The sequence below is a fragment of the Struthio camelus genome, chromosome 10 (assembly GCF_040807025.1).
Source record: "Struthio camelus isolate bStrCam1 chromosome 10, bStrCam1.hap1, whole genome shotgun sequence".
NCBI classification, from domain to species: domain Eukaryota; kingdom Metazoa; phylum Chordata; class Aves; order Struthioniformes; family Struthionidae; genus Struthio; species Struthio camelus.
In genome coordinates this window covers 14,167,573-14,190,072 of record NC_090951.1, presented here as the reverse complement: position 1 = coordinate 14,190,072, position 22,500 = coordinate 14,167,573, and the positions used below count along the sequence as shown (strand labels likewise).

General features: G+C 36.6%; 1 protein-coding gene across 19 annotated transcripts in view; it reads left to right on the top strand.

Moving 5' to 3' along the window:
- ZNF536 (zinc finger protein 536) overlaps positions 1-22,500 on the top strand; it is a 358,374-nt gene that overhangs the window by 53,107 nt on the left and 282,767 nt on the right. For 13 of the 19 annotated variants that reach the window (XM_068956015.1, XM_068956011.1, XM_009678349.2 and 10 more), the window contains one exon: positions 2,886-2,980. The exons of 5 other annotated variants lie outside the window; for them this stretch is intronic. The gene's annotated coding sequence lies outside the window, so the exon portion shown is untranslated. Of the gene's footprint in view, positions 1-2,885; positions 2,981-5,325; positions 5,472-22,500 lie in introns of all 19 variants that reach the window. One more of the 19 variants, XM_068956014.1, reaches the window with a different exon arrangement.

Below are 22,500 nucleotides of genomic sequence, written 5' to 3'. Positions count from 1 at the left end.
CGCGGAGCCGAGCAGGACTGCTGCACTGGGCTGTTACTGAAGGAGACTCTCCTCTGATAAATTGCTCTGTAGGGGTTCACAATGCAATTTTTTAATGCCAGCAAGTGTATTAGACACTTGTAAACTGGCCCAATTTGACCTAAGTGGAAGTATCGTAATTTGATTTCATGCAGCTTGCTGCCTGTACCTTTAAAGCACCTACTTTACACAGCCAAATGTGTTAGAATAATATTAGTACAGGTAAGTAAAATATCTTTTTATAAGGCTTTAAATCATTTCTGCTACAGTTTAATGTGTAAAGCTACAGATTTTCCCAATTTGTTCATAAGGTTATGTATCATAGGCCTTGAATCATTTAAGGTTTTAAACCTGAGGGGTTCACTCACAGTCGTGAACTGGAAAGCAGATTGCAAGAGACGTTGACATGCTGATCAATGACACGAAGCCTCCAAACAAATCAGTACAGGACTTTAAGAGATGAAGCCTTACTGTGCTCTGTCTGTCATCAGAATTTATAAAGCATCTCGGTGAAAGCCCCTTGAGAATCATTCTTAGAATTTTGCAAGTCATGAGCATGTATGTAAAATGTTTTTTTTATTTTTATTTATTTATTGTTTTACACAAGTAGCCTTGTAATAGCTTAGCAAATATGTAGTCTACGATGTCGGCATAGGAGTACTAAGAACCTGTTTAGTGAGATTACATCTTCTTGAAACCATAGCTTATTATCTTGTTTCTATTTCTCAGCTTTCTTACTTTGAATGAGCTACAAGTAAACACTAAAATAGTGTACCTTGAGTTTTAAGACATCAACAACAGCAAAAATTCCAGACAAACAAGCTGTCACTTCTTTTTAGACACCAGGCAATTGCAAATGCTAGATGGGCCCTATGTTTACGTACAACAGTCCAAGAATTTGTTTTTGCTACGTGTCCGAATATAGTAACCAAAACTTACTTACATGAATTCTAAAATGCTATGGGTAAAGGACCTGAATCCTACCTAGCTGTGATTTCCTCTTTGGGAAAATGAAATATGATAAAATTTTGGTTAAATGATTAAAATTATCTTCAGCCAACAGTGTAGATGCTGGGCTGGACTACCTATTGGTTTGCATCTCCTGTAGCTGGTTGTGCCTGTGGAAAAAAATGGGATATCAGACTAGTGATTTGCACTTGCTCAACCCCCATCGTGCTCAGTACTGTAAAAACATGTAATGAGGAGATAGGCTTTGCCTCTCAGGGCTTATAATTCAAGTGTAAAACCAGAGATAGTTGACATATAAAGGAAACCAGGCATGAGGAGAGGGCAAAAAAGAGATGTGCTCCTGTGCATGAGAAGCAGTTGTGATGGCAAACTAGATGTCTCTTGAATTTTTGGTAGTTAACTGTGGAAATTTGAGTTGTAAGGAGGGCTTTGAAGATTTTCCTGGAGTGATTCTCCTATATGAGAGGAGTAGTAAGGCAGACCATCACTTTGAAAATATTTCTAAGTGCACGGTAAAGGCAGGTACCTTTTGCAGGCTGAAGGCAAGGAGTCAGGATGAGGAAACATTGTGGCAGACCATAAAAATGAAAATAAGAAGTCCTTGTCTGGTGTGGTGTGGTGTGGTGGAGGAGCCGAAGGAGTGAAAAGAGGAGGTGGCATGGACAAAGTGGGATATTTTGCAGTAGCATTTTGTATTGGATGTAAACAAGACAGCTTGGAGCCTGGAAAGATCTTAGAGGATATATGAAAGGTCTTAGAGGTATTGCTGTAGTTGAAGGCTACACTGCTAAAAAGCCCCAAAATCTGGTATTATTAATGAGCTTCTAATTTGCAGAGTTGTTCAATGCTGTTTTGATCATAGGAATCATCAGAATTGTTGTTTGCCCTTCAAGTCTACAAATGGCATTGTCCAGCTTGGTCCTGTCAGTGCAATCAGATGGCCAAGCCCTTACCTACTTTGCACAGAAATTAAGGGTACGATTCTGTACACACTGACCACTAATGACAGCCACTGGGACTCAGCAGGGAAGTAAGGAGGAGTAGCACTCCTCTTGATTGTAAGGTGAAGCCCAAAGGCTCTGGTGCTTGAACCTGGGGTTTCAGAGCCAGATCCCACTGTATGAAATATTTTGGTTGATACAGATATAGAAAGTGTATTATCTGGAAATGATCTTTAATTTCATTTGTTAGACACACGTAGGAATAGATGTAGTTAGGATTCTCTGTCATAAATTCTTCAGATTATAGCTTTAGTAAAGTGAACTTTATTTTGCTCTAAGAACTCCCTTTGTTTTTGTTTCTGTTTTGCTTACTAATGTAATGGCCCTAAATTCACTACTGACAAATATCTTGGAAGTATTCTGGCTTGGCTTTTACTGCTGGCTCTTATCTCTTTTAAGTGGGGTTTATTAGATGAGATCATCTACAAAGGACTTATTTCTGTTATAAAATGGAATTAAAAAAAGTAAAAATACAATTAGTAGCTGTTCCCTTTTTACTCAGTTTAAAAGATTAGAATATCAATGTCAAAGAGAATAACTGGGTTTCTGGAGTATGCTATGCAACTTTTGTTTTATCCTGTTTTGTCCTCTTTTACTGCACTGTCTAGGGGAAAGGATCAGAAGAATTTCATTCTGTTCCTCAGCATTATCTTGAGGAGAGGTTTTCCCTCTCAACACAATCCAGAACTGAAAGAACTTTTCAGTTCCCAAAATGAAATGACCACCAAACACATACATTATGAAGGCTTAAAAAATAAACGGTGTTAATCCTATTAATATTCTAATTCTCAGTGCTCGCTGCTGCTCTGGAGATTGTCTGCTTGAGGTAGCATTGTAATATTTTAGCATAAATGTCTGTTTTAAACATAGAGTTTTGACATTTTACGTTTCTTACAGGTTTTATTTTTACAATTCCGGCCTTCAGTACCTATCCCACATCTTTTAAGAATCTCCTCAGCCAGGGAACAGACTCATTGATTTAAGTGTAACTGGTAAGAATACTTACTTATATTGTATTCATAACGTTTTCTTCTGCATATGGATACGAGGTTAGTTTTTTTGACCTTAGGTTAGTTTTCCCATATTAAAAATATATATATGAAAATGATGCATGTAGATGAGATTTTAAAATTTGTTTTCACATGTTTTTTTGCACCTCTAAAAATATATTTATATTTTAAGGAAAACTCTTTATTGTAGTTCTTTCTGGGGCGTAGTGAGCTACAAACAGATTTTTCAAGAAAAGATCTGCTTGGTAAAATCATGAGCATTCATCTTATACAGTTGATATGTAATAATTGTGTTACAGATGAATCATCATTTATTACTTATCAACAAATTGCTGATAAAAAAACAAGACACTCATGATTAAATTTATTTTATCACTTTTACTTGAGTTTTTTGCATAAGTTCAATAGAAAATCTCATGCATATTATTAAGAACCATATTCTGTTGTATATTAGCATGAGAAGAACATCCATGAAAATCAGTGGGTGTATGGGGTATACTATGTTATACATATGATTTTCCTCTGAGCTATTCCAGTACAATAGAAGAATAGCTCTGTGAAGTCTAAGGAATCAAATTGGTGTGGAAAAAATCAGTGTGAAATCTGAACTGGGTTATTTGGCCCTCAGTTTGAAATAAAAATCTAGCTTCCTAGGAAATAACCAATAATTAATTCTACATTCTACATGCATTAATTGATTCTTAAATCAAAATTTCTGATAGCTTCTGTTTCCAAATCAAATTCTTATGTTATTTCTTTATTATAATTACTATACTGGATTGTCCACTCAATTTTATATCTTGTGAGTCAGTAGAAACTGTGTGATTTGGAGGAATTGTGCTGGTTTATAACTGATGTAAGCGAGAGGATATTCAGGCATATTAAAGCTTCAGTAGTGCAAATGCATAAGCAGGTATTGAATTACTGATGCTAATGGAATTACTCACGTGAGTAAAGTTAAGCATAGATGTAAGTGTTTTCAGGATTGATGTCTGTGCTTATGGATTTGTATCACTTAAGAATATGGCTCACAATTTTTAAAACTTATTAATCAAATGTGAGCTACTGGATTTTATTTTAGACAATTGACTCAGAGTTACAGTGACTTGATTCTTGAAAAATTCCATCGACTTAAGACAAGATATGCAGATTTTTAATGTTGTGTATAAGGATATAATTTGACCAATTTACTTCACGGGTCCCTACTAATATCAGGAAATACTTGCCAGAGTAAAGGAAGAGCACAGAACTGGACAGTTAGTAATACAAATGATTTCAATCAAATGGTTAAATAGCTCAGCAAAGACATGGTTCATTTGGTAATAGCATTTGGAACCCAAATAAAACCATCTGAGAGATGTGCTGTTTGTTGTGATGTTAATGCAGAAAACAGAAAACTCTCAACATGCCTTGAATTTCAGGGGAGTGTCGTAAAGCCATTACAGGTTAAAAACAAAACAAAACAAAAAACAAGCAAACAAAAAATCCCAAACCCACATATTTAAAACACACATGCATAAACTCATACTTGATTCTAATTAACTAAGCTACCTTTCTCTTGATCATACGCCTTAGAGGTCGTCATATAAACTATTTAAATTGGTAGCAATATTATGCACCACAGAATTAATTTTATATTGTATACAATTTTTATTGTGACTTTATCTTGTTTCAAAAGTGCTTACTTTCTGATTTTGTGGATATTACTGACTGGATTACTTTTATTTTGGTTTTTACACAACAGTTATATTAGAAATTTGCTGTTTTATTCTTACCTTCTTAGTAAAAATCCTTTTATCACACAATGGGTAATTTATATCCATTACCAGCCCTTTCAATCCTTTTCAGTGGTGCTGTCAGTGCCTTTGGCACAGTAATGATTAATGTGATCTAATAATAGTGTGCCATTATATTACCTTAGTAAAACATGTACCAACATCCTATTCAGATCTACCAAATTCATAGCTTCCTATAATATTTTTGTTGAAAGACAGGATTACTATTTTTCAAAGCTGAATTTTTTTTTTGCCTTTAACATATTTAATGAAATTCACAATTCTTTGCTGTGGTAATCTTTGTGCAGGTATTTGGGCTTGATGGGTGAATTTTATATCATTCTACATTATTATGATTTGTTAGGCAAATTGTTTGACATATAAAGAGAGATATGCGTTACATTGTTTTGCTTTGTTAAGGATGCATTTTTAGCATTCACTACCTTCTGATTATTCTCCTGTATTTATCATCTGAGGTATATTTAGATTGCAGTATGTAAGAATAGGCATTTGGGCTAAAACATGTTTTTTGTTTTCTACATTCTTGCCCAGATACTGCCACAAACAACAGGAGGCAAGTTTCATGCTACTCTGCTGAGCAGGACCAGTGTTTTTTTACAGTGGCTTTGCTGAGGTGCTCTCTATTTGGCATTTCCGTACTTCTTTGCCAGCAGAAGTAGGCAGAATAGCGCCCAACTGTGAGTTGGAAATTGTGATTGTGCAGTTCTATACTGTGTTTTTAAATCCAAGGTATATACATTTGAGAACGAAATTGATACGTAAGGACCGCATACTTGAGGTGCAGACCTCATTGCTTGACCCCAAACTCCAGTTGTCAGATAGTACCAGTTCACCCCAGAAGCAAGAAACTGTCCAGAGGACATGTTTGTAGTAAGAAAAAACAGTGGTGCTGGTAAAAGTGTTGGAGTTGTATTTGTACTTGCCTCAGAGGCTGTTGTCTATGTACAATTGCCTTCCTGTCGTTCCAGTTACTCACTTGATGCAGTGTGAGAGTTTGCTACTGTCCTTACACCGAGCACGGGCTCCTCCAGTCCCCGACAAGGGTCTTTTGTCGTGACACTCTTTCCAGTGTTGGATCTTGGGTTCATCTATTTAATACTGCTCCTAATCAGCATGGTTTAAGAGTTGGGATAACACTCCATCTTTGCAAAGCATCTTAAATCTTCATCACCTAAAGATATCATTATTGCAGTCAGGGAGACACATACTTAACAGTGTCACAGTAAAATCTAAATGAAACAGCATGTCCACATTTTAACTCTGCTTTGAGATGTTCTGTTTAATACATACTGTTTCGTCATATCACAATAAATAATGAACGAGAAAACTATTTTAATCTTGTAAATAACAGCAATGTCTAAAAACAAGGAAAGTGTGTGCGTGCATTTATGTGGATTCCTTATTTGATTTAGGCTAAGTGATACAGCTGTAACATGATTTGAAATATGCAATCAATGTAAACGAAGAAAAATATTTTGAATGCAGTGTATAAACTGTGTGGATCTGTAGAGATATTTTTAGGAAAAGAGACAAAGATAATGATTGTCACACCATATAACAATAATACTACTGGAAATATATACAGCCGTTCTATTTTTCTTTTTTTGCTGCAGTAAAGATGATCTTCAGCCTTGGTCATTTAAATTGGGGAGCATCTCATCTCTTCTATGTAGTTGATTCTTCATGACATAACAAGAAATGAGGGGAGGAAGAAGGCGGCCTGAAATGTTAGTTTAGCATTGTATCCAAAAGGTTTAAAGTGAATTCAGAAAGCTGCTTCCCTGTTTTTAGTGATAAATATGTATTTACTAAACAGAAAAACCTTTCTTAAAAAACTCTTCAAAATCAGTTGACTAATGGAGATAAAATTTGTTAAAGCTCTAACAGAGCTGTACTGGCCTTGAGTTAGAGAAGCCTTAGGTTGCACTGTAAGTCCCTGTACTGTCTGTTTTGCAGATTGCATTATATCGTATTGCTTTCTTACTCATGGATCCTGCAGTTGCACTAGTCAGAGAACCAAGTCAGAATTTAGGCCAGTAGTTTCCTTTTTTTGTCTAAGAATAGAATTGGCAATGAAATATTTCTCTTCCATCTCTTTATGTACAACCCAAAATAGCTGTAGTAGACTTGTCCATGGCCTAAAGCATTTTCAGGGCTTCTTTGGTTGTTTCCTGTGTTGTTCCTTTCAGTGGATGATTATGAAAAGCGCATGATGCACTTTTTTCAAAGTTCCCCAGGGTAGTTTTGTGTCTGTCTCTGGTAAAGTAACACTGGAATACAGTGAATCTGCCGGTGAAGGATTATTTCGTCATCCTTGTTTTGGTGGCATGGGGATTTATTACAGAGGCTCTTACATCATCTTTGTTAGCCTAAGGAGTATGACTGGTTAAGGGAGGGAGGAGAGGGTCCTATTGCAACTGTATATGCTGTTAGATATCACCATTACAATTCATTGCTGTCTTTTAGCTTCTTATCCATATTGCTATACTGTAACCTTTAACATATTCAGGTGCACTAAGAAGTGCTTTCTTGTGTGTGACTCTAAAAGAAAGGCCTCCCAGTAAGCAGAGGAATAATAATTAAAAAAAAAATCTTGGCCTAATTCTTGAAAGATAGACAAGCACAAGAGGAAAGTATTTTTGTCTTTTACGGTTAATTTTATCTGTTGTGAGGCCACCAGGTCAATGAGTAGAAGTGGTGACAGGTAATCCTTGGGTTATGTTACTAGCCACTGAATTACTCTGACTTTAGTAATGAAACATAAATGTTCTCTCTGTTCCCCAGTGGGCATAATACCATTTACCTGTCTCAAAAATGCTTTGTAATTTAATTAACACTTGGAGTGCTCTTTGAGATCCTTAGATAAAAGCAGGTAAAATGAATGAGTTGTTATAGAAATCCCAATTTATCCCCATTAAAAAAAATTACCCTTTGTCTTGACTTCTGCAAACCTCAAATGGTGCTTGAGACGAGTTTTGGACTTTGTTCTTACTGGTCCTTAGAGTCACTTACTCTTAGCGATTTCTGTAGGCACAGTGTAGGTATTACAGTTGTGTTAAACTGAGTATTTTGGTGGGCCATAAATTGCCAGTGTCACTGCTGGTAATCCGTTTCTCACAGAAGCATGTATTTTCAAAGGGCAGTTTGAGTCACGCGGAAAAGTTCAGCTTATTCTTCGGGAGGTACTTCTTATTTTTTAGCAGAAAGATTTCATGATTTTTAGTTGTGTCGTGGACATAATAGCTTGCTCATTATTTCATCAAATATGCCAGCATTTTGATGATAAATTACGCATGACTGTGCTATTGTAACGACAGCTCTTCAGCAGTCATATATAGTTACCACATCCTGTCGTGGCCAGATCACTGACTGATGACCAAACCAAGTATTTCCTCTGCATAGACAATCCCTGTCTCTCTGTCTGTAAGTATGTACCAATCGACCTTTGAACTGATTCAAGTATTTTGTTATATATATATATATATACTTCTGTTTGAATATGTACATTGTAAGCCAGCTGTGTTGCACAGTTAAGAAGCATACTGGATTTTTTGCATTTTCCTCCAACCTCCAATAAAGGACTTTGGTTAAGAGAAGCAGGAACACTTGCAGCCAGCAGGTTGCAATTTCAGTCCATCTTTGTTTTCTTATCTTGTCTTAGAAACAGCCAGACAAATCTCTCTTTAGACTCTCAAAAGCCACCTCTTTGCTCCTAGATGCCTGATTCATTCTCACATTTCTAGCTCCTTAGCCCCTCCATGCATTCATTTGGGGTTAGTTGCCTATCACTCACTTTTCTTTTCAGACATTTTGGAAAAAGTGCACACATTTTATCTGGATACAGCTAAGCTCAAAGCAAGGTTCTCTAGAAAAACATATGTATTCACATATTTTTTTCCTTTTTATCTAATTTCAGCCACTATTTTAACTAGTCAAAAGGAGTTTAAACAGTCTTTTAGATAAGCAGATAATCTGACTAAGCATCTTACAGCTAGTAGATAGTTCAGATAAAATGTCGCACACTTGTCTGTACACAGCCTTGATGAAACATCTCAAAGCTATGCTAAGCAAGTCTGCCATCCCTTCTGGTATTAAAAATGCTGTTATCTTGATGTTGCAATAGCACATAATAGCAGCTACGATTGAGTTTTTCTTTCTTATTCTTCCCTTCGTCTCCTCCAGCAGTTGTTTCAGAAGAACCACTTTGGCCTTACTTTGACAGCTTAAGTAGACAGCAGTCCAGTGCAGTCCTAACTGTAACTGAGGGCTTGCTTTCTTTAAGCTTTCATGGAGACTGGGAAAGGCCAGTAAAGCTTAAGTGATCTGCCACTGCTTTTCAAATATTTTAGCGTAAAACATGTTGCAGTTTCTAAAAGAAATTGTTAATATTTCTTTCAGTCTCTGCAGTTGACTTTCTTTTCTCCCCTCTAAGCTTACTTTTATTGCATCCTAATTTTTCCCATATCTTACCACAAATATTTAGAGAAAAAATAGAATGGGAGATGTCTGTAAAATTAGTATTTCTGCAAGCTGCAGTGACTAGTAACAGCACCAGGAAGAAGTGCAAATGCACAGTACTGGAGTTGACATCTGTGCATGTATAAAGGACTTCCTGATAGTAGTTAGCTTTGAGAATGGGTGAAAATGTGCAACTTTAATCCTTAGTCAAAAAGTGATAAGCTTCTCTCCCTCTCTCCTTCACGCACACACTTCCTCTAGAATATTACATTTTTGCTGAAAGAGTGGCTGCATAAAAAGTGAGCAGCTCATCTTAACTCTCTCAATAGTGATCTCAAGTGTTGCTCTGAATGGACACTGTCATGTGTGCAAAACGCTGGAGGAAAATTCTTGTGTGTGTTTTTTTTTTTCCTGTGGGTAACTGCACATTGCATAGCTGACCAAATATGCCAAGGCTATGGAAAAAGAAAAAATGGCAAGACATCTATTTCCCCAAAACAGTAAACACACGTTGCAGCCTGGCTTCTTATTTGAGAATGCAAGATTTTACTTTTTGAATAACTACTGTATTTTAACAATGGGCATCAAGTGGTTGCTATGTGATACACAACAGTGTTTTTCATGAACTTTTGGCTGCTGAATAAGCCCAGCAAATATGGGTTCTTACCCTTTTAGTTTTCTGGGTCAATTCATTTTGCACAAAGGAGAGAATGATAATTTGAGTTGTAGGCAGAGAATGTTTTCTTCACATGTTAGGAAAGATGAAAGCTGTTTTTATTTGATTTCTTTTTAAATTAAAAATTACAATTCTTTATAGAGTAACGAATAATTATCTTATTACTAAAGGAATCCTGTGAGCTTGTTACAGAGTCTTTCTCTGTAAAATAATTGCTGATTGTTGCTGCAAACTGAAAGTGGGGGAGAGGAAGGAAAAAAGTTGAAATACAAATACACACACACATATATGTATGTGTAAAAAATATATAAAAATATGTTTTTTTCTATGGTTTGATTACCTCATATATAAAGACCTAGGTGAACACTTTTTATTTATTAGGTGGTCGTGGCTGATCGCAGATCATAAAATGGTGTTTTCGGAGCTGCTGTTCTCCTCCATAAATGCTCACTCTTTCCTACTTGTGGGTCAGAGAGGAGAGTGTCTGTCAGATTTAGTTGGCTTCCTGATCAGACTCTACACAAGGAATGCTTTTATGTTCTTATATCCTGTTTTTTCATTGTCAAAATCCCATCGAACAAGATTTCTGAAAACTGTAGCCTCGGTCTGTGTGTTTAAAATCTGTGTGAGAGCAGGGGCTGGCACGTGAGGATGCAAGGAGGAACAGGTGAGGAGACAGATGAGCGGGCAGATGTCAACAGCTGGTAGGAGAACTGCTCTGAAGCATAAGGTTAATGGCAGTATGTGTAGGAGAAGGAGGAAGGAGGGTTGAAGGAGAGGGTGTGGAGTAGGGGGAAGGAGGCCATTTCAGCTACGCAAGGGAAGGGAGAAGCATTACCTCTGGCTGTGCAGACATGTATGAGAATGTGTAACTGTCTTAAGTTTCTTGATGCTGAAGAACTCAGTTAATTTTAATTAGCTTCTGGAGAAAGCATATTCACAGGGGAATTCAGGAAGGCTTTGGAGCAGGAAAGCAGGAAGAAGGGTGCTTGGTTGGACGGGAGTGAAAATGAGAAGAGTGGGATTGAGGAAAGATCTGTTGTATTGAGAGAAGAAAGATTTTGAACAGAGTGAGCGAGGAGCTCAAGGTTAAGGATTCAAGGATGGGCAGGAGGTCATCATGCTCTTCTGCTAGACATTTCTAAAACAACGCCTGCCCTCCCTCTTGTATCGGATACGTGGGAGCCCTGTCTTGCCCAAATTGATAGAGCACATCATGGAATGGCAGATTCAGCAAGGCTTTGGGCATGGGTGGATGAACCATTGGTATGCTATTTGCCACTTTTGGTGTTATGCTGGATCTGGCAACTTTAAGAGTGTACAGTTGTAATTTCTCTTATTTTTGCTATCACAGCAGCCATCAGAGGCTCATCAGAGCATCAAAGGGTCATAATAAGACATGCTTTAAGATCAGAAAGATATACAAAATTAACTTATGTATTCTGGCTTTTCATTATCTAAAGCATATTTCTTAGTCCCTCACTCAGCACGCTGTCAAAACACAGCTCTAGAGCAAGCTCCAGAAAGGCTCAATTTTGTACCAGCTTTCCTCTAATTTGGTTATATATAAGTGCATACCTTTTCCTTTTGGTATCAGACAATTCCGAAAAAAAGTTATGATAGTAGTGACCGCTTCCTCAAAGCGAAAGAAAATTTCTTTCATGAATGTCAAATTTTAATGTTATTTTTTCCTTAGAAATTCTATGAAAAGCATTTATCAGTGCGATAATTTTCCTTCTCAAAGTCATATCAGACAAAAAAATGTCTTCAGGGCTGTTTCTTCGAGTTCACTGGACAGCTGTTCTGCCTGAAAAGAAAGAAAAGATCGTATATCAATCAAAGACTTCAGGAGAATCTTTATGTTATTTAACTGATAAGAAAATCCTAACTGTGAGGATTCTTCTTGATCTTCTGACCTCTGCTTTTTTCAGTTTAGAGAACTGCATTAATATGTTTTACAAGAGTTTGTGTTATTTTCTACGTTTCTTTTGTGCTACTTCTTGATGCCTGGAGAGTGTTATAAACTCATCTTTACTGATGACAGCCACATCATAAGCCAACAGTTTTCTTACTTCTGTGACTTGACTGATCCTCCTCTGAGTGGCACTATGGGCAGAAATTAGTGCTACTTAGCAGAAGCAAGGTTCTTGGCTTTGCTTAGCTTTGCTAGTGCTGGACTAGAGTTTTCCAGTGGAAGAGGACTAAAGGGATGAAGGATATGCCCAGGCTGCAGGCTTATTAGCTGATACAGATGTCTGTATGTACTCATCATTGTGCGTTTCTGCAACTTCATTGCACTGCAATAACTAACAGGTAATAAATTCCTTTTTTGTTAATTAATTCGTTACTAATTATGCATTTATTCTATTCTGTGATGCTAATTTAAAGAAGACTTAAAGTACATTAACAGTTCCTCACTCTTTAAAAAAAAAAAAAAATCAAATATTTTATTCAATTTACTAAATGCTGCATATATACGCTACCAGTATTTAGTTCAGCATACATCCTTTCATCTTTAACTGTGGGGTGAGGCAAATAAGTGAACTTAGATGGTAAACTAGCTGTGATTGTCTTCCAGGATGGAAACCACATCCCTGATACCAGGTTTTCTGGCCTCATTGCAATGTGTTTGCAATGTTAGGACATGTCTGCACAGCACGGAGCAGCACTGTGCAGATATACAGGAACTAAGTTGAAGGCTGTCCTGGAGGCACAGTAGTCCAAGCAAATTATTAAGCTAAATTGGAAATTTCCACATGAGGGGAAAAACAAACCAAAAAAACCCCTCAAAAACAAGAATATTTTCCTATCCATCTGTTGATGCTCTTCAAAGACATTGTTAGCAGTTTGTTGTATGTTCGTGCCATGCTAATATTTGATGGCATCTTCAAATCCTAGTCAATACTAACGTGGCTCGGCAATATATAGATACATAGCATTAGGGTGTGGGCGCTTGATGAAAGAGGCCCTCTTCAAGTGGGCAGAGCCTTGACTTTGAGAAGGCTTTGCAAGGGCTGGCTGGCCTGGGTTACTTTATATAGGACTGCAAGCAAAATGAAGGCATGATAAAGTTAATTATGTGGCGAACAAGAGGTATGAGAAAGGAAAGACGTACCAGCATAATTGCCATAAATTATTGTATTTACGTGTAGTCAAAGTTGTCCTGATCCAAAATTCACTGATGCAAATGAAGTTATCAATTTCATTAGATCTTGGACCATATCACCTGCCATATTGGTGCAGAATATTGGGCCGTCAAGTCCCATTGATTATGACCAGAAGCAGGAGATTTAGAGAACGATATAAGAAACCTGTGATCAGTCATTATAGGATAAGCTTTCCTTAAGAAAGTTTTAATTATGAGCAAGACACATGGCCGATGTGTACAACTTGATAGTTTCAAACCAAGGCAAAACAATCAGGAAGATTTAATACTCTTTTGCTTTGAAATAGAAAGATCAGCTTTGTTTAATCAGTAGACTCTCTAGGATTTGATGTATGGATGAAAACTTACAGTCACTGAAATAATATTTCTGGTTAAGCGCTTCTCATCAGGAACTTGTTTGACCTGTGGGCTACTTCATTTTTTAAACTCAGATGTCTCTATTACAGAACTTCTAAAGATTGTTACAGTGCCAGCATGTAATGTGTGCGTGTGTGTGTATTTAAATAAAGATGCGTCCTGTACAAAAGAGATGAACCTTTTTCTTCGTACGGAGACACATACATGATTTGTCAAATATTGTATTACTCTGCCTTTACAGTAGAACATACAGTGGATGTGAATTACTCAATCTGTGTAGGGTTAGAAACTCTGATGTTCTGTCTTGTATTCAAGAGGAAGATTACCGTGTGGATAATGTACAGATACTTTTAGTGAGGCGTTGCAGCTTAAGGACAGCAGAATCAACTTTATTGTGGTAAAAGGGAAAAGAATTGGCATGGCACAATACAGGGTAGTTGACCACTCACAGGAATTTCAAGATAACATCAGAAATTTATCATTGCATATTTATTGGACAATCATTTTTGCAGTCATCCTAAAATGATCGTTTGATTAAAAAATCCTGTGTAAATGCTGAGTACCTTGAAATTCACAAATTTAATTGCATGTATGACTGGCAGCATTAAATGCCAACGGCTCATTTAAATATGAAACATCTGTACATTATTATTTAGGGATTTTTCGTCTGTTGATTTAAAAAATTTGAGGGTTTTATGAGCCCTTGTGTGCATAGTTTTGTATTACTTACATACAAAAGCAGTTGGTAGGGAAAGAATAGTCCTAGAAATATGCTGTTATATGGTTTTGTGACTAAGGTACCAAATGCACAGTGTATGAAAAGAGATACAGTGTGCATCGCATTTGATTTTTAGGTGTGGCAATAGCAATTATGATTTCATAACAGTGGAAGTAACATGACAGTTCAAAAGCTAGCAAGAATATTATGTTTTTTTATATACAGCGATATAAATTCTTAAAATAACAGTGTAGTTTTTCCATTTTTCACTGGATCTCAGGATAATCCAATTTAGAACAATTTATTCTCAACAGGTATGGTAAAAATAGAAGATATATCATTATGGAGCATGGTATAATACATTAATTTTTATGAGTGAGTTATGAAGATGTACAACTCAGGATCTAGGATAAACATAATATTCCTTAATTAATCCATTATGCTGTGGCACATATATGCCATTTTTATTACCTTAAATGAAAAATGTAAAAAAAAGGAAAAGGAAATTGCTGCTTTTTTGGTATGAGAAAACCTGTCTTCTAAAATCATAAAAATGTAAAATCTAATGCACCAAACAGTATTAATGAATTAGACATGTAAATTCCTTGAAGAATTGTAAGATAAAGAGACATCATCTTCTAGCAATCTGATTTTAATACATTCTTTAGCTCAAATGTTTTAAAGCTTATGGGTGCAGTTTCCACATGTTTAAAGGGATCCAGACCACTTAAATTGCAGCTAGAGAGTGCAGGTGAGTCTGTGATTGAGCTGTTGTATAGGATATATTATACTGTTGTATAGGAACAGTAGTGGAAGATGCAGAAGACTCTCTCCTTTAAAATCACAAAATGCAGCATTATAGATATATATGGTTTCTGCAAAAGCCCATGCAGATCTACAGTGAAACTTTTTCTCTTATAGGTACCTTTTTGCAGCCTTCAGCTAAGATATTCCCTTCTGCCCTATCATAGATCCCCAGCAGCTATGGTGTTGTAATTTAAATGACAGGAAACTGTAAATGTTGAGAGGAAGGATGGCATGATATCTGCTTCTGCCTGACTCCCCTGGGCCTGACTTGGAAAGTTATTCCCTTTGGCTACAGGTGTGAGTGGGTATCACATTTAACTGCATTGAAACAGAGTTCTCTTTGTGGAGAGGGATGGATATCACTCTTGTAATAATAAGTATTTTGCATTTACAGTAACGGATCTGCAAGGGCTTCCATCATCCACTAATTAATGAATTAAAACTTTGCCACACTCTTGATAGCTAGGTAAGTTGTATTAGCCCTATAGATCAGATTAACTGCAATTTAGGAAGGTGGGATGATTTTCTTAAGATCTGTCAATGGCAGATCTGTCATTGGCATATCTTGGAGTAGACTCCAGATCTCTTGCTTTTTATTCTATCCTCAAGACGAAGTACCTATTTGATTTGAAAATAGGGGACTATTTTTGGGAAACGTGGCATTTCATCTCATATTTATGTAGTACAGCTGGGTACTGAAACCATTACTTGCAGGTTGCCTACTGAACTGTATCAGAATTTCCTAATATCACACCTGTAGGTTTATGAATACGTTTTGTGTGCTCAAGAGCAGTTGTTCTTTAAGACATCTATGTGTATACGTTTTAATGTGATTTTACAATGTTAGCTTATCTATCACTACATTTCTAAAATCTGATACTAATAGGATCTAGTATTTGTCATTTTATGCTGAAATAAGGATAGACATAACATAAAACCAAACACTGTTAATGAAAAAAATCAAATTAGATTATTGTGTATTAAAAACATTAAATTTAAACTAAATTTCCTCAGTGCATAGAAATATGCTTTTCTGCTATCTCAGCATTGGAAGAACAGTATAATTTTTCTCCATATGTCTGCGTCACCAGGTTGTTATTTCTTTTGTTTAGTCATATAAAAGAATGTGTTGAGACATATTATCCTCAACTTGTGTAGCAGCCTACAAATACTGATTGCAGTTTGAGCTTGTTATGGAAAAGTATTGCCCTGTGGATTGAGAAAATGACCAACAGCGGACTATAATCTATGAAGCTGAGAGTAAAATTGCCAACTAGAGGTCATTTTTCAAACCAAGGGGCAATAGTTTTCTACTATAAACTGAATATTACAGTCAGTATATGTTTTATTAAACCATTTCAGAAACTTGGGAGCAGTTTCATTTAAACTTCTTGCTTGATGTGGCTCAAAGAACAGGCCCAGGGCAACTCACAAAACAGGCCTGGCGTAGTCTCTATAATAAATATTCTGTATACTCAGTAATTATGAAGGCTTTAGGGCCTTAATGGTGAATGGCCATATCCTGCCACCATTCTGTATCCTTAGCAGCAATTGAAGTCATTAAGGTTTATGTATAAAAATCAGTGCAGGCCACTGTTTTTCACTATAATAATAAGATAAAACAGGGCCAAACTGTATGGGAAAGCCAATTATGACTATTGCAATCTAAAAGATTAAAAGGAAAATACCTTTTCCTTTCTGCAAAACCTTTAATTGTTTTTCTTTCCTACTGAAATATGTAGACAAATAATTTTTTTATTGGCACTCATATGAGGGTTATGGCCTAGTGCCTTAGTTGGTAAGAATATCATACAATACCGTGTGTGGACAGAGTGAAGTCTTTATCCTCCTCCTCCTTTAATGCACCTTGTGTATCCATAAAGAGTTCTGCCATCGTGCGACTTGGGAACAGAAATACTTTCTGTAGCTACTGCTCTATCTGAGTGATTTACACTGACAATACATTGACAATACACTGACAAACTCTGTGGATTTTGAGTTTTAGAAATAGCCGCAAGGAGTTCTAGCCTCCCTGCAAAATAAGGGCGGGGACCAGAGAAAGATGAGGAAGACATCATGGTGGTTAGGGCAGAACAGATCAAAATAAGGTATCGGGAGTCTTTTCACCTCCTCCTAGAGAATTCCTGAAGGAAATGTGCTATGTAAGAGTTTTTGTGGGACTCCTCCTTAACCCCTTCTGCAAACTGATGTCAACTTGTTGTGTACCTTGCAGGTTTTCTAATTTGTTGTTTTCGGGGCAAAGCTTACCGATTGATACTGCTTTTGTGGGATAAGCATGTCACAGTGCAAGTAGATACTAGCATGCTGTTAACAGCAGGTAGTCTAAGTTATTGCATGCCTAAGTTGGAAGTTCAGTTCTCACAATTATGCATGTGCATTGTGCATTCACATAACCATAATTAGATACCTCTACCTGCTCTTGCCAGATTAATGCATACAGTTACAGCTGTAGCATGGGCAAATTAGGTGCAAAAATTGTTTTTGTATTTCACATGTTTAAGAAACAGACCTCATATCCATATGTGTAGATATTATAGATACACAGTCATAATTTTCTTGTGGATGTAATTTTAAGGTCTACATAAAACTTTGCCACCTGAGTAAGAGTAATGAATTGAAATCATAAAAATTGGAGCAGCAAAAGACCTGTAATACATCTAGTCCATCATCTTTACGTTACGGCATTGTTCCCTACAGGATAGTTGCTATTAGTTTGTCCAGAGTAGGTTTAAATGTCCGAAGCAGTGAAGTTCCCATTAAAGTTTCACAGACATAACTCAAAGGATGTTTTCCTGACACTTTATCTTAAGTCACCAGCTTACTACCTTATTGTTGGTCATAACCTCGGGGACCTGTCCTGTGTATCTCTCCTCAGTACTACTTCCATGCTTCTAAATATTTGTAGAAAGTTTCTCTAAATTACTTTGGTATTGACCATCCCCCTTTTCTGTCATCCTCTACCTAACACTGTGTCACTGGGTGGAATGTTTTTTCCCCTCCTCTTACACATAAAAAGACTGGGCTAAATGAAGATGACTCTATTACTGTTGCATATATTGTATACTATGTGCTCACTGTATATATCGGATTATGTACCTTCTCTGTGTTCATTTAGAGGTCTGTCTGGTTGTATTGGGCACTGTACAAACATAATCTCATTTTTAGCAATGCTTAGCACTAAGCAGAGGGTGAAGAAATATAGGGTTACTGGTTTCTAGAACATGTTTTTATTATGCACTTTCTATTTTGATTGACAACTATTAGTATTTTAAGTTGACAGAACTAAAACTTATGCTGCCAGATAACATCAAATAGAACGTATGCTAAATAAACAGACGCATGTGAGCAGGATAGCATTTATTGTGTAGTTACGTAGCAATGTGGTAAGACAGTAGAGAGAGAGAGTTGTTCTGCAAGAAGGATATTTGATATTTTCCGTTTTTAGAAATATGAACATGGAACTGAACTTTGTACTCTATTTCTTTGAAGTAACATGCAGGTTTCTCTCTGGTCCTGGCTGGCCTGTTCTGTAAAGGTTCTACTCTTCGATTTCTTGTTTTCTTAGATTGCCTGTGTAGGAGAGGAGTGGGAGCAGATCCCTGTGAGATGCATTTTATAACTCTTGGAAGCTTCTGCTTTACCTTTTGATGGTATTACAGTAGAGCCTTGCAGCTCCAGCCAAGATTTGTTTTAAGCACTTCATACCCAGTCCTTTTCCCGGAGAGCTTTACCGTCCAAGTAGGTGAAAGACTGGAGGGGAGAGAGGCACAGTCGGGAGAAGTTAAGTGTTGTTCAATAGCGGAGCCATGAGGAGAAGGGATGGAGCCAACACTGTGACCGAGTCAGGTGGAAGTTTCTCATTTGGCAAAAATCACTAATGATATTAAATGGCTAAATACTATTTTTTTTCTCCAGAACAAAGAGAATACTTAGTATGAACTATGTGTGAATTTCCTGTGTATTTCTAGTGAATATTTAATATAACACAATTAGAGGCAGGACAAGAATTATGCAACTTAAAAAAAATTCCAATAAACAGGCTCTTTTTATGATAAAAATCACCCAACTAAAAATACTCTGAAATTCATGTTGAAAATAATGAGCTGGCCTCAGAATTTTGTGCTTGACCTTTGTGTATGTTGGTGGTCAGAACTTGAGCCAGACCTGGATTTAGAAGAGGATGGAGATGTGCATCTTCTGAAAACAGGTATAAACAGTTCAAACTAAGTTAATTAGTATATGAGTTATTGTGTTGTTTGAACGAATAAATTGGAAGATAACTTTGGCATTAATCAAAAAGTAGGAAGACTTTTTTTTAATAAATTTGTTTCAGCTTGCATTTGTGTTCTGCAAAAAGCAAGCAGCTGAGTTTTGTGGTAAGTTTGCCAGGCACAGGATATGTTAAGCAGAGGTACCTGGTTTAGGTTGTGTCCTGAAAGGAATACAACTGTGCTAATCTAGTCTTTTGCTTGGGCTAATTTATCCCAAGTTATACCTAGCTTGACTATTTCAATACCAGTGCTATGTGGACCTGTCTTTAGTGGAAAAAATTCTAACAAGCGGCTTTTCAAATCATTCTCAGTTCAGGGTTTTTTTAGACAAACCACCAAGAATAACTGCTTGTATCCTTTGCGCAGTATCAACACAAATAGCTGCAAAATCACAAAATAGTATCAGCAGACAGTTGGATTTGGCATATTCGGGCTAACAGGAGAAGAGAAGGAGAATTAGATTGATATGTGTCGCCATTATTCATTCTCTTGGGTAAATTACTTTTTTGAGTCATTAAGACAAAAAATATGCAGGTGTATTTTTTATTTCTTTCTCTCTGAACGTGCTTTTACATACACTATCTGAACAGCACTTGTAAATACTTACAGTATTTAGCTGAAGTTTGAATATCTTCAAACACAAAATATGAACAAATACCTGATCTGGTAGCATTTATTATGAACTATTTGGTCAAATTCAGTATTTATTCCTTAAGTAGAGTATATCCCAGTTTATTGCTGGAAAATTCTCTTTTGGGGTATTACTTCTTCCTTTCTCCTAAGTAGCTGACTGCTACGTTCATCCAGTGCACCTTTTATATTTGCTTCGGCTTTTCATTCCTTGAAAGTAGGTTTCCTATTGACTTGTGCTTGGCATCAGGCTGATGCTATTAAAAAAAAAAACCAGCCTTAAAAATTCTTATTATTAATCTTGATTGGTGAGAGTGCTGAAAGTGCTTGTGGAAGTACAATTTATGAATAGTAGTTCTTGTCGATCAAGATCACGTGCCATTGTGTGTGACATGCTTGTGGGTAAGTTGTTACCAATTCTGTTACCGGTTTGTTTGTGTTCCTGTCTTGTGACTTTGTGATACCTATGGTTCATCTTTTTTAGGCAATAATATTCATATTTTAGGATGATAATGTCTAATGACAAGTTTCTCTTTGAGTAAGCAGTGCCATGTTATGATGAGATAAAGTGTCATGTTGTCTTAGGTAAATAAGCCAATAGGTCAGCATGAGAGATCAAAAAACTTCTGGTGGAAAAGGAAATGCAAACAAAAACTGCGGTGCATAAATATTATTAAGAAGGAATGGTTATAGGGGGGTTGTGTTTATTATGTTCCGCCCTGGAAATGCTGGTCAGGTAACCCTTTCTGGATTTGGCAATATGTTTCCTGCAGACTCTACTGGTGTAGTCCCATCGACTGCCCAGCGCAAATCATAGTGCTCTGTTCCAAGAAGGAGGAAGAATCGTATCGGGGATGTTATTCAGAGGGTCAGAATTTCAGTATCAGCCTTGGTTCCATTTGGGTATCTTCTTTGTCTGACATAAGTTAAATCCTATCCTCAAATACTTGCTTAGGGATGTTGTTGATATTCAATGGAAGCTAGAATCATGCCTCAGAGACTGATGGAAAATATGTGTATTATGCATCCATGTATTGTAAGTGGCAGCTATGCATAGTAATGGAGTAATGCATTAATATATACAGTATATTTATTATACAGGCAAGTAGAAAAAGTGGATACTTTTATTTATCAGTTGGTTTTTGGTGTTTCTATCTTTGACTGATACAAACATTTTGGAATCTAAACATATCTCTGCAATCCTGTTGTATCTTTGTTCTGGATTTCTTTCATCTTAACTTATCAACACAGTATATGAGCCATTTTATCCTACAGTGTGATCATCATCCTAGTGTGTATTTGCTCATTAATGTCAGGTTAAGGTCTGGAGCAATATGAAAGTGGGAGTGAAAATGTTTCTTGGTTTGTGCTAATTTTCTATACTAATAATAGTGGAAATAGGAAATCTACAGTACTGTGGTTTTGAAATACAGAAAAACTCTATGCCCATTTTTCCCCAAATGCTGCACTGTTTCTGGTCTTGTGTTGGCTTAAATATTAATACATAAATTTGACCTTAAAATAAAAAAATTAACAGTTTCTGTAAGGGGAAATAACTGTTTTGGTGTTTATTGCAATAACTGAAATATTCTGAAAACTATACTAATGAAACAAGAAGAACAAATATTTATTTTTTATCTCTATTTTTTCACTGAATGGAATTATTTTTTCACCCATGTCCATTGCATAAGTTAATGAACAATCAGTAAGGTCTGCTGGTTTTTTGTGTATCTGATATTCATAATGAAGAAATTTGAGAAGAAAAAATACCAATGAAAAAAATGTAAGCTTGTCTTAGACCAGATAAAAGTTATTTTTTTGAAAACTTTTTGTTTGCAAACTGGGCACGTGTTTATTAAATGAACCCTTTTTTTCAGAGAGAGTTACCCTAAGAGCCTTTCAAGACAATTTTTGTCTATTAAAAAGCATGCAAAAAAAGAAAACAGCTTTCTAGTTTTCAACTAAAAACTGAAGTTTTGCGTAAGGGATGCAAACAGAAGAAGAGGAGAGGGATGTGCAAGTGGGGCAGGAAGAGCACAATTTACATGTTGGGGTTTGGGTTCCTCTGGCTTAAGGTGTTGAAAATGCTCACTGTTGGAGCTTGCTTCTCTCCACTAACTAAACAGAGGGCCACAACTGTGATACATCTCATCCTACACAGCAAAAAACCGCCAAGGAGTAGCATGCTGCATGTGATATGGGGAGTGCTGGGACATGAGTCTGATGACGAAGGCCGGGTAAGGGCCACGGCCGGGGCAGGCCTGCTGGGGTCCTTCAGAGGACGGGCTTTGGAGTATGTGCCCAGGTAGCTTGAGTCTGGGGGCCTGATGCTGGTGAGTCCTTTCAGGGAGATCGTTTGCATGCTGAAGTAGTTGGATGGATCAGTCTCACTCGGAACTTCTCTCTTTTCGCATCACTTTAAACATCTAGCCATTAACACAGCTTGATTTTTATTACTTTTTCTTTTTTTCTTCTAGTGGGGACAAATCATCACTCACAAACTTGGAAAAAAGGAATAATTAAGAATTTGGTGTGTGTTGAAAGTTCTTGATTTGATGGACATGATTTCCAGAATATATTGGCTTTTTTGAAATTTTCAGGG